Here is a 13,525-nt window from a genome sequence, read left to right on the forward strand (position 1 = left end):
TAAGTAAGTAGTTTTTTTCCCCTCGAAAAATTCGCTTGTATTTTATATTCTAAGTGGTATTCGTCGTACAGGAAAACTTTATTAGTTTTACTCTTTTGTTTCGTACAATGAAAATATGTGTATTGTAAATTCGAATTCAGTTGATTATTTATGGAACATCGTAATCCTTCGGTATATCATACTAATACGGTTATAAGATTATATTACTCCACGCACCTACGATCAGAAGTTTGCATTTTTTGAAATGCGATCGAGTGGAATGCACTGCATAGTTATAACTAAGGAATGGATTTATATGCATTTTGTATATTTTTGGTTAGTCCAAAAGATTGCTAAGTGAGATAGAAATCCGTTTCACATACTGGAGATTAAAAATGCACTACTTTTATTTTGTATATTTTTGCATATTTGGTCATTTTTATTGATAAATACATATTTAAATATTTTGATATTTTATAGGTCATATTATTGGTAATTTTTTTGTTTAGAAATCGGTAGAAAAGAAATTAAACATTTTTTTATACTGTTAGTTCTATTTTTTCGTGTCAATAAAAATTGCTATTATTTTATTACCTTTGTTAACTATCGTGTTTTAAACGTCTGTGCCTCCTCATACCGATTTTTCATTTACACAGCTAATATATACTATGACGTTATACGTATCCACGTATGTACACACATTAATGATGTTTAAATAAACTATCGATAAGTTAAGAATTAAATTAATGAACCCCTGGTTTTCCTTTATTGTGCCGTCACTGCCATATCAATTTATCTGGCAACGACTATAACTCTAAATTTTTTTATTGAAATAATGTTGTGTGAACCGTTAACGAGTCTTATATTTAAAAAGTATAAATTAAAAGTACATATTTCAATTTTTAATTAATTTTTTTTTTTTTTTACTCTCATATATTTCTGTACTCATGTTTTAAAAAAATAATTATAAAGATAAATTATACATTAAAAACATATTTTTATTATAAATAGATATTTTATGATATTTTTGTAAATAAATGCATATAACGACATTTAAGTGCATATTTTTAAGCATATCTATGACATTTCCAATGCATATTTGCATATTTTTAAAAGCATATTTCAAGGATTTTTAGGGCATATAAATCTATTCCCTTGTTATAAACACACCATGACCAACTCGTACGATGCATTTCAAACTTTATGTTCAAATTATATGGACTAGACCGTGGAAGTTATAACTAGTATTGAGAATTGCCCGTGTATCTACTGTCTAGATGTGTACTACTCAGATTTCTTATTTTTTATAAAAAACAATATAGTATAAAAGGCAACCTATTGACTTTTATTTCAAAACATACAATAGTCAACTGTGCGTAATAATATTTATATGATAGTATTTTAATAATTGAAGTAGACGTTTCGTGAACTAAAATTAGACAAAAATACTATCTCCAATAGCAATCTTACAACATTTTTGTCTGTTTAGTTTTTGAAAAATACTCCTTTTGTATTATTTTTCTTAATTAAATACAATAAAAAGAATCGGCTTTAACTTAGAATAAAAGGATAACGTTCTAAAGTGGTCCCTGTATAAAAAATTCAAAAGAAATAGTATTTTTTATGGTTCATCCAGTTCCAATTATTTTTAAATGGATTGGAGAAAATATTCGATGGCTTTGCTTGTATTCGAAGTTATTAAGTCTGATAACAAATTTAATAAAACCCTTTTAGAATATTTAATCATTTAAAAGAAAAAATAATGGTTTTAAAAAAAAAAACATAATATTTTCTTTGGCAGAAATATCATCTGATGATTTATGAATATTTAATTAAACGTAATATATTATTCAAGAAATAATAATATCTCTTTGTAATCAATAACGTAAGCATTAATATTTTGCTGTGTACATAATATCATAACGTTACTGATACATACGAATAATATAAAATATTGTATAAAATATTGACAGAGAATATCACATATTATATAAAACACATATTTTAAATAAATCGAAAGAGTTGTACGAACAAACTAATGTTTGGAATACGGGGCTTAGTGAAATTTGTTTAAAATGTGACTTGAAGCGAATTGTACAGCAGAGGGGCGTGTATTATATATTGGATTTACTTAAAAAAAAAAATAGCAAATGTTCAGACTACAATTTCGTTTAACCAACATTGTTGGGCCCTTGATGTATAACTACACCGATCCGGACGTGGAGGTAATCATAAATCGAGATTTTTAATTAAATATTTATATAAAAGTCATGTTCTATAGATTCTTTTAAGTTATTGAACCAGGTTAATTTCAGTGCACCTTCTCATCTCAATCGAAATTCTAGACCCTTCTTTATTCCATTCCATCCGAGAAAGACAATGATGGAAAATCATTCCTGCCCTTATGATATAGCTGATGATGGTTTGGAATTTCACTTTAAAGTGTTATGTTGCGCCACATATCATGCTAGCCGTATAACAACATTCTATCACATATATAAAATAAATTAAAAATTAAAATAAATGCTGGATTATTTATTTTTCTTTTATTCTTCTGTCTTACAAAGTGGTCGATGTAGAAAAAAAATATTCTTATTAAGCGCATTTGAGCGTAACATTGTTATGGTTAAAAATCTAATGAAATGCATATTTTTTCGTGAGTATTTGTGATGCCCGGGAAAATATGAAACAACTTCAAAACGTATTTACTTCAAAAGATAAATTTCTTTGTTTTCTCGCGATTTATATCACATTCTCACGTCCAGGTACTATTTATGATCGATATTAAATTATCTAATGTATAATATTATATATATATATCAATCACCATTCATACTATGTATCAATTCCCATTTTTTCTCAATCTTTGTTCTTTACAGCTGTAATACTCTGTACAGACTAATCTCTAAACAAGATTTTCAACTAACTTAGGAAAAAATTATATATTATCTAAGTACTCATTACCGTCCAATTCCACAGTATGAGTAGAAAATGTCAAAAAAGTTCAATATTTTGAAATTATAACAATCAATTTTTATTACAGAACCTTCAGTTCACGTTATTACTATTACTACTACACTCGCCGACGTATACTCATGACTGTTTTTATTACCGATGGTCTAACTTTCACGTTTCTTCGTTTTTTTCTTTGACTAATAATTAAACAAATCATTATAATGTTATAACAAGGTTTCGATATAACTTATCCGTGTTCTGTGTCCCGTAAACCGCATTTTCAATAGAAAATAATAAACATTTTTTACATTCCATTCGTTGTTTATGGCCGTGAATCGTATAGTACGCATATGCCCGTAAAAAGAAAATATAATTGGACTTTTCCAAAGCTCGTCGAACTCCAAACCAACAACGATAACGAAAAAAGTGTAATACATTTTGTGTTTAATACTCAAAAATGCTTTCTACAACAAGAAACCAATGTGGTTTTTTCAATTTCGAAGAATAAAAAAAAAAAAAAAAATAAATAAATGTCATCGCTCCCGTTCGAATGATGTATCATACATTTCGTAAAATATTTATTATTGTATAGTATACAATCGCGTTTTTCGATTTAAACATGCTACCAATATCAGCAAGTGAAATATTAAATGTTTATTAACATGCGTTTTGATTTCAATGTACGTATTCAGTTTTCAATATTATATATGTTTATTAAACTTTCGTTGAACGTTTAATGTCATCGGTATGCGATGAATCATGTAGTATAAAAAATAACTCGACGTAATTTTAAACTTTCGAATAGTTCAAAATCATTACAATTTATTAGTCGGAGGTAATAATTGGCCAGAAAAATTATGTATCCAGGGTACGCGTGGTTGGATTATGTTTTAAAACGTTTATTGTGAAAAAATATTACAGACAAGTAAGTGTCAACTTCGGGATTAGGTACACCAAAAGTTTTTACTCGGACATCACGGAATAGAATAACCAATTTCCGTCTCTCTCGAGATCGACTATTCGTTTATCTGAAAATATAATAATAATAATAATAATAATAATAATGAAAGAGTTACCTATATTTAAAATAATATTTATAATACAAAATATGATACATATCATAATACAAAAAATACAATATTCTACTGTAGCATGATGTACGACGACCGATCCCGTCAACACCATTAGCCCAAATTGTATTTTTTTACACAATATAACAAGAACGCACCGGAAAGTTGGTACCTGTGTGATTTGATCTCGAAAATGTTCGGTGATTTCGAAGATAAGAATATAATATCATAATCCTTCCACTACAACGTCTGTTAGCCGGCTCTCACTTCGCGAGTCCTGGGATTCACTAGTCAGGGTCACGTGATAGATGACAGATTTTGATTCTAAACCTTTCAACGCTTATCGCATAAATATAATAATATCCTCTGTAATATGCTCTACATACAATATCAAATCGTCTAACCTCTGCTAAATCCTTGCACTTGATAATAATTTTTAATTTAATTCTTATTTAGTATTTTCAAGTTCAAGGATTTTATAGAAGGCTTAGGATCTGCCCCCGTACACAGGTGACTATTTTTATATGCGCTACAAAATCTAAAATGTGTACCTACTTAGTTGCGTTTTAACTGTAGGCATTTCGGTACTGTTTAAGAATGAAAAATATAGAAATAATTTTTGTTTTCTTATTTAATTAAAAATAAGTTTTTATATATATAAAAAAAAAAAAAACATTCTAATTAAGTTAATTCCATATTTTATTTTATTTTTTACCGACAGGAACGATCGAATGGTAACAGGATAGTCATGTTTTTCGAGATAAATTTTTTTGTACGAGTGATCCTCTGTTAATGATATGAAGGATCAAAATTGAACTCTCAAATCTTTTGTTACCTAAAATACCTCTCTTACTAGTAGAAGAAAAGCGCCTCCCGTTTAAAAATCATGGCTATGCCACTGAACCATACGGTCATTATCTTCTATGCCTTGACGTTCCGTTACGATTTTTCGCGTTGGCACGTGCGGTGCCATTTTGTTGCTATTACACCTGTAATTTACACCTATCGATTAGTGGTTCTTAACATTTTTGATTTCGCAACCCCCTATAATGTTACCAAGATGTACAACGATCCTTTTGTAATTTAAGCATCAAAACGTTTTACCAACTGTTTTTATTGTATTTATTTGTATATACGTTTTACAAAAAAAAAAAGTATATCATAAAAGCCGATTGGCGTTAGTTAATATTTAAAAAAAAAAAAATGATGTAAATTTTAATATTTTTTTTAATTTAATGACTCTTTTACTGCTGTTGATTTGAAATAATTTTTTTTTCGCATGATGCGACCCTAAAAAATTGTTGGTGACCTCCCAGTTGAGAACGCTGGACTAGACAACCGTGTAATACATGTACTCACCGAATCGGCTGATAAAAACTACTGTGCAATGCAAAAACAAGCGGTTTATGTACGTCAAAACGCCAATTGGTTTTTTAATTAAATGTATATTAATCGCGTTTAATTTAATTGAAACGCAAAAGCGTCTTTGGACTAGATCATTCTAAAAGTCAAGTATAATATTTATGTCAGCTATTTAATTTTCCTCGCCCGACTACCACTGCCATTATTATTATTGCTACTACTGCTACTAGTACGACTTTATGATCACTCAAACAGTAATGACTACTATTCATCATGTAAGTTAAAATCGTATTGTTACCGTTCATCGCTACGACGACCGTTTTTCGCGATTTTTGTTTAAATTTAAGAACATTTGTATAAAAATATATGTGACGTCAATCACAAAACAATAGTATATCAATTTACGAAATTTGAGATTTTTTAATCCATCATGCAATCAATCAATTAAATGAACAAGCACTTATATCCATAACCTCATAATATTTTACATATTTATTTCGTAAAACGTTCAAAATTTTTGAAAAGCTGACAGTTATTATTTTACCGTAGTGTAATTAATTACCGTTTTGTAAAGTGATCTATGGTTTTTGAAAAAAAAAGTAAATGTAATCGCAAATGTTGCCAACTAACACAATATTATTATCTAGCCACACGCTGTGCATCCCAGTTAATTACGTTTACGTTATACTTAGTCAAAATCTACCGCAAAAGTCTACAACAGTGTAGTGTACACACATTTCTGTATTTTGTTTGTCGAGGTACTTTTAGAACGACATACTTTATACGTTCAATGTTTCTTACCGAGATAAGAATATCTTGTTTCTGTATACTTTTTTTTTTGGTATTGAAAATACAATTATATTTTTTTTTATAAATTATTTTAATTTTATACATTTCACGACAGAGTATACAACAAGTTATCATATTATTTGTGGTATGAACAAAATGGTACCGGATTTTTGTTATCTTCCCACTCGAACGTCTAAAAAATGTAACACCTCACCATAACTAAATAGCAAAATGAGCAAAATATATAAATTTTTACAAATATAAATATTTTTGATAATGATAAATTATAATAAGAATAATATAAAACATTCAAAGAATTACAAACGATACACAGTCATTGTAATAAGGATATGACAACCACAATTCTAACAATAAATACCTTCTAGAATATCAAGTATATTATTATAGTTTTATCTGATATCCAAGACTTCATTATATTTTCATAATATTCATGAAAAAAGTACGTAATGTACATAATAATATGCCATTACAAGTATATTGAATTTTACTCGGAAAATAATAAAGTAATATTTTAGGTATTAAAAATGATAAGAAATTAAAAGATTTGGACAAACAGATCTTTTGGTTGAAATCGTTTAAACAGACATAAAAATAATAAATTGTAAACACTATTTGGCAATACCATTGCTTATTTCACTCTATAACATTATTAAACCACGTCATTGTGACCATCAATGCCAATAACATTGTTCAAATCAAAAGTTGATATTATATACAGAAGACTCCTTGAGTCTTGAAAAAAATACATTTATTGAAAAATATAGTGATTTTATAAGACGTGCATTCACACTTCAATAAAATCAAGGTTGAAACAAATGCATAATATAAACATAAGAAAATATGGCACATTTAAAAAATTACCCTGTATATTCAAACTGTTGTTCCTTTTTTCCGTACATGTACTTATATTTTATTTCTGTGACAAACATATATATATATATATTTTAACGAGTACGTTTTACGAATAACACTTTTTTCTTCAAAACTACCGTTTTTTCTTTAATAATAAAATATATATATATATATATATAAATGTTTAAAAGTTTCCCAGTGTTAGCTCATAAATGCATTTGATAGTGAAATAGATGAGATTGCGTACGTTTTCTAGATGTTAGCACATAAAACGGTAGCAGAACAGTAACATCTAGTCGGGATGTAAACGATGATAGTTAACTTTTTAGGTCCGAACAAAATTTGTAGGCACACCAAAAGAAAGAAAAATGCTCGGAAATCACGTGCCGCGTAAATGTCCAATAACACTTATTTACTTGGTATAAATACAGGCATTGGGGTTGGAAACAGCCGCTTGAGTTATAGTGAAATTATTGTATGCTATTTACTCCGATGTTAATATAAGTTGCCATCGTTTTTTGACGCTCGACACCGTTGCACGTAATATTATTATGCACTACTTTGCAGCTGTCAATTATCTTTATTGTCAATATTTTTAATTTATTGTATAAAGTATTGCGATGATATTATAATCGAGGAAATTCCTAATAACAATATCATCAGATGATGAATAAGAGCAAATTATAGTTCATAGTATGTATGTTCTCCTCTTCGCCCTTCATTATCTTCTGGTCCTATAAACCGGAAAAATTTTCCATTCAACTCAAAAATGCCATAAATCTAAAAATCTCCCACAAAACTCACAATGAAATAGAAGCCGCAGCACAACATATAGTTAGTATGATACAAACAGCTGTGCAAAATTCTAACTATACTTCAAATCCACAAAACTTACACAAATAAAATCCTCATATTTTACCCTTTAATATAAAATAACTAATTGCAAAGAAACGCATAGTCCACTCTCGTTGGCAAAGAACAAGACTTCCCTCTAATAAGCACATGTTTAATAACCTAAAAAATACCATTAATAAACTAATACTAAAACACAAAAATGAATATTTTGAATTAAAATAAAAATCTTTAAATATAAAAGATGGTTCATTATGGAAAATTACTAAAAATCTCCTAAAATTAAAAGAACTTTCATGTCCTATTAAAAAACCAAACGGTTCACTTGCAATATCTGAAGTTAACAAAGCCAATTTGTTTGGCGAACACCTTTCTAACATATTTAAACCCCACTCCATAACTCCTCCTGATACTATTTTTTTAAACAAAATAAATAACTTTTTTGATGCCCCATTACCAATGTCTTTCCCCATAAATCATATTTCACCTAACGAAATTGTTAATTCGATCCAAAGACTCAAACCTAAAAAATTTTTGGGATATGACTTAATCACAAATAAAATCCTCAAAAATATTCCCAAAAAAGCAATTATTCTTCCGACATATATATATATATATATACAACTCCATGCTGAAACATTCCTATTTTCCTGTAATATGGGAGTTTTCTATAATTATACTCAAACATAAACCCAGTAAATCCACCAACGCTGCTTCTTTGTATAGACCTATAAGTCTACTTCCCGTACTCGGCAAGTTATTCAAAAAACTCGTTCTGAAAAGAATTAGGCCTATAGTAAATTCACAAAACGTCATCCCCAATGCTCAGTTCTGCTTCCGTGCCAGTCACTCCAAAATACAGCAAGTTCATAGGATAGTGGACAAATTGCCTCTTTGTTTGAGAACAAAAAATACTGTCCCGAAGTTTTCTTTGATGTTGCGCAGGTGTTCGACCGTGTTTGGCATAATGGTTTGCTTTTCAAGCTAAGACTTTTTATTTCTGTCCCTTATTACTTACTAATCCGTTTATATCTCGAAAACCATTCTTTTTCTGTTCGCCAAGGAAATTATTTTTCTTCCATTTTTCAAATCCAAGCTGAAGTAACCCAAGGTAGTGATCTATCTCCTGATCTCTTTAATATCTTGACGTCAGATATTCCTCAAACCGACAACACCATTTTAGTTGCCTACGCCGACAACACAGCAATACTATCATCCAATTCCGATCCCAATGAAGCTTCTTTCGCTCTCCATTTCCACTTAAACCAAATCAAAAATTGGTCACTCAAATGGAAAATAAAAATAAACGCCGATAAGTTCATACACGTCCCTTTTACCTTTAACAAAAAAAACTTACCAGTTCTTATATTCAAGGAGCTCTTATTCTATTGCAGTCACATGTAAAATATCTTGATATAGTTTTTGATCAAAGACTCACTTGGGCCCCCATCTTAAAGCAAAACGAAAATTATTAAATTCTAGACTACATCTATTGGGTCCATTACTTAAATCTAATTTTTCACTGAAAAATAAACTATAAATATATAAATCTATTATACGTTCCATTTAGGCATATGGTGCTCAAATCTCGGGTTGCGTCAGTCAACCCAAATAAAAAGTATCCAATCATTCCAATCAATTTGCCTACGCCAAATAACTTTTTAATTTGGAACAGACTAAATTACATTACAGGATTATAGTAATTAAAAATCAAAATGTGAACAATGTATCTTGAATAATTTAAAAAAAAAAAAAATCGTTTATTTCTGATATCGATGAATAGATTATGAGTTTAAAATATAATATTTTACTTACCATTTCTTTTTTTGCATTTAATACGGTTCTTGCTTCCTGTATTTTGTCTGGCTTCAACTCCGTTAGGTATAACAACTACCGCACAGTTTAAAACTAAAACATAAATAAATTAAGAAGATCGAGATTAATATATATTTCACCTAAATTTGCGTAAAAGATAAAAAGATAAAAGATAAAGTTTCCAAAACTGATCACGGTAGTGTAATTCGATAAAAACTAACGATTCGTGTGATTCAAATAATTTGTTATTGTTATAATGAACAGAATTAACACATAATAAAATATAATTACGTGGTCGAATTCGATGTGCATGTAATAATTATTTATATTTTTATTTGAAGTCACGATAAAATACACACCGTGTATTTAACATAGGTCTTGCATATATATTTATAACATATTCATATTTATATTAATAGAATTTATTAGAGCATCGCAATCCTGTAAGTTTCCGTGAACCAACACTGGAATGATTTAAAATGGCAGTCATCAAAACCGCACACTTACCGTTCATAACCACACATTTTACATCGTTCAATACCACACACATTTATTCTACTGTTAAAAAGCGAAATTTGAAAGGTCGATAGTTCAAAACCGCACACATTTGATTAACAGTTCTTTCTCCCTGAATACTTTGCATGTACGGTTCACGTTGCCATTTCATATAGTTCCCACTCATAATCATTTTTTTTTTCTTGTGACCTATTTGGGGTGGTGTTGCGTAGAAAATCGGGGGATATTTTCGTTTTTAACTGTCCAAGCGAGCGCAGCGATGGAGTGAACCCCCCCCCCCCCCCCGGTCACGAGGTACCTTCATGGTGATTTAGATAAATATTTACGTTATTGACTTACCATATATAAATGTGTGCGGTATTGAATTATTTCATTTGGCGGACATATATGGGATTAAGATATAAAAGTATGCAGTTTTGAACTATGACCTGTTTTTTAAGGTGTGTGGTTATGAACGACGCCCATTTAAAAATATTATGAACTAAGTGCTTTATTTTCACACACGTATATTTTGTTATTGATGGTGTTAAATTGTATACTTCACTTTTTTAATCGTACACACATAACGCATAAAATATCCGAAATAATAAAAGTCACGTTCTGTCATGTTAATGAAAAAAATAAAAAGAAAGAAAATGAATAATAATATCGACTTTAAACATACAAGTACCTCGTACGTTGTAAGCTCTGAACAGAGATATAAAAAAGAAATATAACAGGACAACCAATATAATACGACCATTGATATTGTTCAATGTTAGTGGAATCGTTTTCGTGTGTGCGGAAAAGCCACTTTCGCTCGAACGAATCGACTTGTGCATGACGTATGAAGGTACATCCCAGGAACGGTATGAGTTTTGCGCTACCTACTCAAAGACAAAAGATGCATGGGTTAAATTTTTTCAAACGAAAATGATAATATCGTTGACAATGCTCACTCACTTTTTCTCTATGCTCTTTTCTATAATTCCAACAACGTTGTACAGGTGAAAAGTAAATGTCTTTACGAAAAACGATTGTAATACCATACCTCATCAGTATCGATCAAAACAATTAAACGTTATCCAAGTTATGGTACAATAATTATGTACTATAATTATTACCTTCAATAAATGCTGTTTAATTTATTACACGTAAAAAGTTCTAGTGGCTGTTGCATCCAACGAGTAGCATAAAAAGGTATAACATTTTTACAAACATTCGGATATCATAATATGTATTATAATACTGTTTTTTGTTAAAGAAAGATTTATTTTCCAGAAATTTACTAAAGAAAATAATAATAATTACATATATGGAATGTTCCGAGTAATCGTTTGTTTACAGTCGTATGATATGCAATAAAATTCCACGCAGATATTCTAAAATAATTAGTCGTATTTAAGTCACAACCAATGGTATAAAATTACATACCCATAGACGGATAAAAAGTATCATTATTTTACTTTTTGTATAAATATGTGCTTATAAGTAACGAAATTCTTACTTAAGTTCCAAGACTTTTCAAACTTTGTTCTGATAAACTCGTGATTTAGTGTATCCCCATAAGAAAAAATTACAAGGCGTTAAGTCACAAGATCGAGGTCGGTAGCTTTGGCCACGCAACGAGAAACCAAACATTTTTTGTTAATTTGATTCAAATAAGGGCAAAGTAAATTACTGAGCTCAGTAGGTATTTTTGTAAGATTACAAGAAGACGACGCAATTTGTCACACTTCAAGAGAAACAATCCCTTTGCTACGTGTGAAGTTCCCGGATGGACTAATTTCGTTGCATGACCAAAGCTACCCACCTCGATCTTGCGACTTGACGCCATGTAATTTTTTCTTATAAAGATAAAATAAGTCACGAGTTTACCAGTACAAATTTCGAAATGTCTTGGAACTTAAGTAACAAATTTGTCGTGTCCTCAACGAACTTGATGGGGAATGTGTTATCCAGTGTTGGTATATTTTATGGAATGAATCTAATATAAATGAATATGTATATATATATATATATAAATATTTAATATATATATAAGTATAATAGGTGTAACAAACATTTTATCGCTTTGATACATTTCAATAGTGTTCTGTTCTATAAATGTTCAATATCTATATATATACATCATACTCTTCACTTTTTTATAATGCGTAATTTGAAATGCTTACATGAAACGTTCGTCAAAAAGTTTAAGAATTTTAAACATTTTTACTTCGGTGCGTATATTACAGTACATGAAAACAAAATATGTTGCACGTTGTAAATAAATTATTGCATTTTTTGAAAATAAAATGTGGTACTTGTGGGACTGCTGTCTATTTTCCGTCACGAAATGAAAATAATAAATTATATATAAAAGCATAAAAGATATTCACTAGATTACAATAGCAGAGTAGAATTGTACCATACATTATAACTAAAGAGCGGATTTAATTGATATTGGAACTTTTTATTGATACCCAGTAAATACAATCTGATCAAATATGTAAACGAAACAGATTAATTACAGTCTTTCTATTAATTTAATAATGCAATTTTTTGCAATTTTTGTATACTTCACGTGATAAAATATACAAATTAAACAAATTATTATTTCCAAAGTGATTTTACATAAAAAAATATATTTACAGCGTAAATTTTATACAAGTAGTTAAATGTAGTTAAGGATTTTTAAAATTATATTTATCTGAGTTATCCACAAAACTCACAAGTTTAGAAAAATCAAATAGTCAATTACTAAATAGTTTAAACATATTTAGTATAAATACTAAACAAATACTAACTAAATAAAAATATTTAGTATACATATTTCTATAAATATTCCCGGTCCCAATGGAAAAAGAGTTAAAGATAAATTAAAATGTCTTAGAATAAAATGAAGGATATAAGACTATTAAAAATTACTCTGAGATTATGACAGGAAATCAAAATGTTTATTTAGATACATCACCCAATTTTTTAAACTATTTTAAATATGCATCGATAACAAGTGTCGAAGTTGAACGTACTTTTTCAATATATAAACATATTTTAAGTAGCAGACGATACCATTTTTAAGAACACAATTTAGAGATGTATATAATAATAAATTTTAATTCAGAAAAATTATATATTTTGTAAATATTATATTGATGTTCATATTATTATTATAGTAAGTAATTAATGATTATATATTTGATATGATTTTACTATGTAATTTTAATGTATTTCATTGCAATTTTAAAATATTTTTAATGCAATTATATCTGGTCTTTAATTATAATACAGTGTTCGTGTATAATATATATCATATATATATATATATATATATATATATATATATATATATA

The 13,525-nt window shown here is 28.7% G+C and overlaps 1 protein-coding gene across 7 annotated transcripts in view; it reads right to left on the reverse strand.

The window, feature by feature from the left end:
• Positions 1–13,525, reverse strand: part of LOC112686829 (FMRFamide receptor) — a 211,701-nt gene that overhangs the window by 115,927 nt on the left and 82,249 nt on the right. For 5 of the 7 annotated variants that reach the window (XM_025559282.1, XM_025559279.1, XM_025559283.1 and 2 more), the window contains one exon: positions 9,696–9,788. The gene's annotated coding sequence lies outside the window, so the exon portion shown is untranslated. Of the gene's footprint in view, positions 1–8,898; positions 9,194–9,237; positions 9,331–9,695; positions 9,789–13,525 lie in introns of those variants that run through there. The other 2 variants (XM_025559280.1, XM_025559285.1) reach the window with 2 other exon arrangements.

This window comes from Sipha flava, unplaced genomic scaffold (genome assembly GCF_003268045.1).
Source record: "Sipha flava isolate LNK unplaced genomic scaffold, YSA_version1 325_pilon_pilon, whole genome shotgun sequence".
Taxonomy (NCBI): domain Eukaryota; kingdom Metazoa; phylum Arthropoda; class Insecta; order Hemiptera; family Aphididae; genus Sipha; species Sipha flava.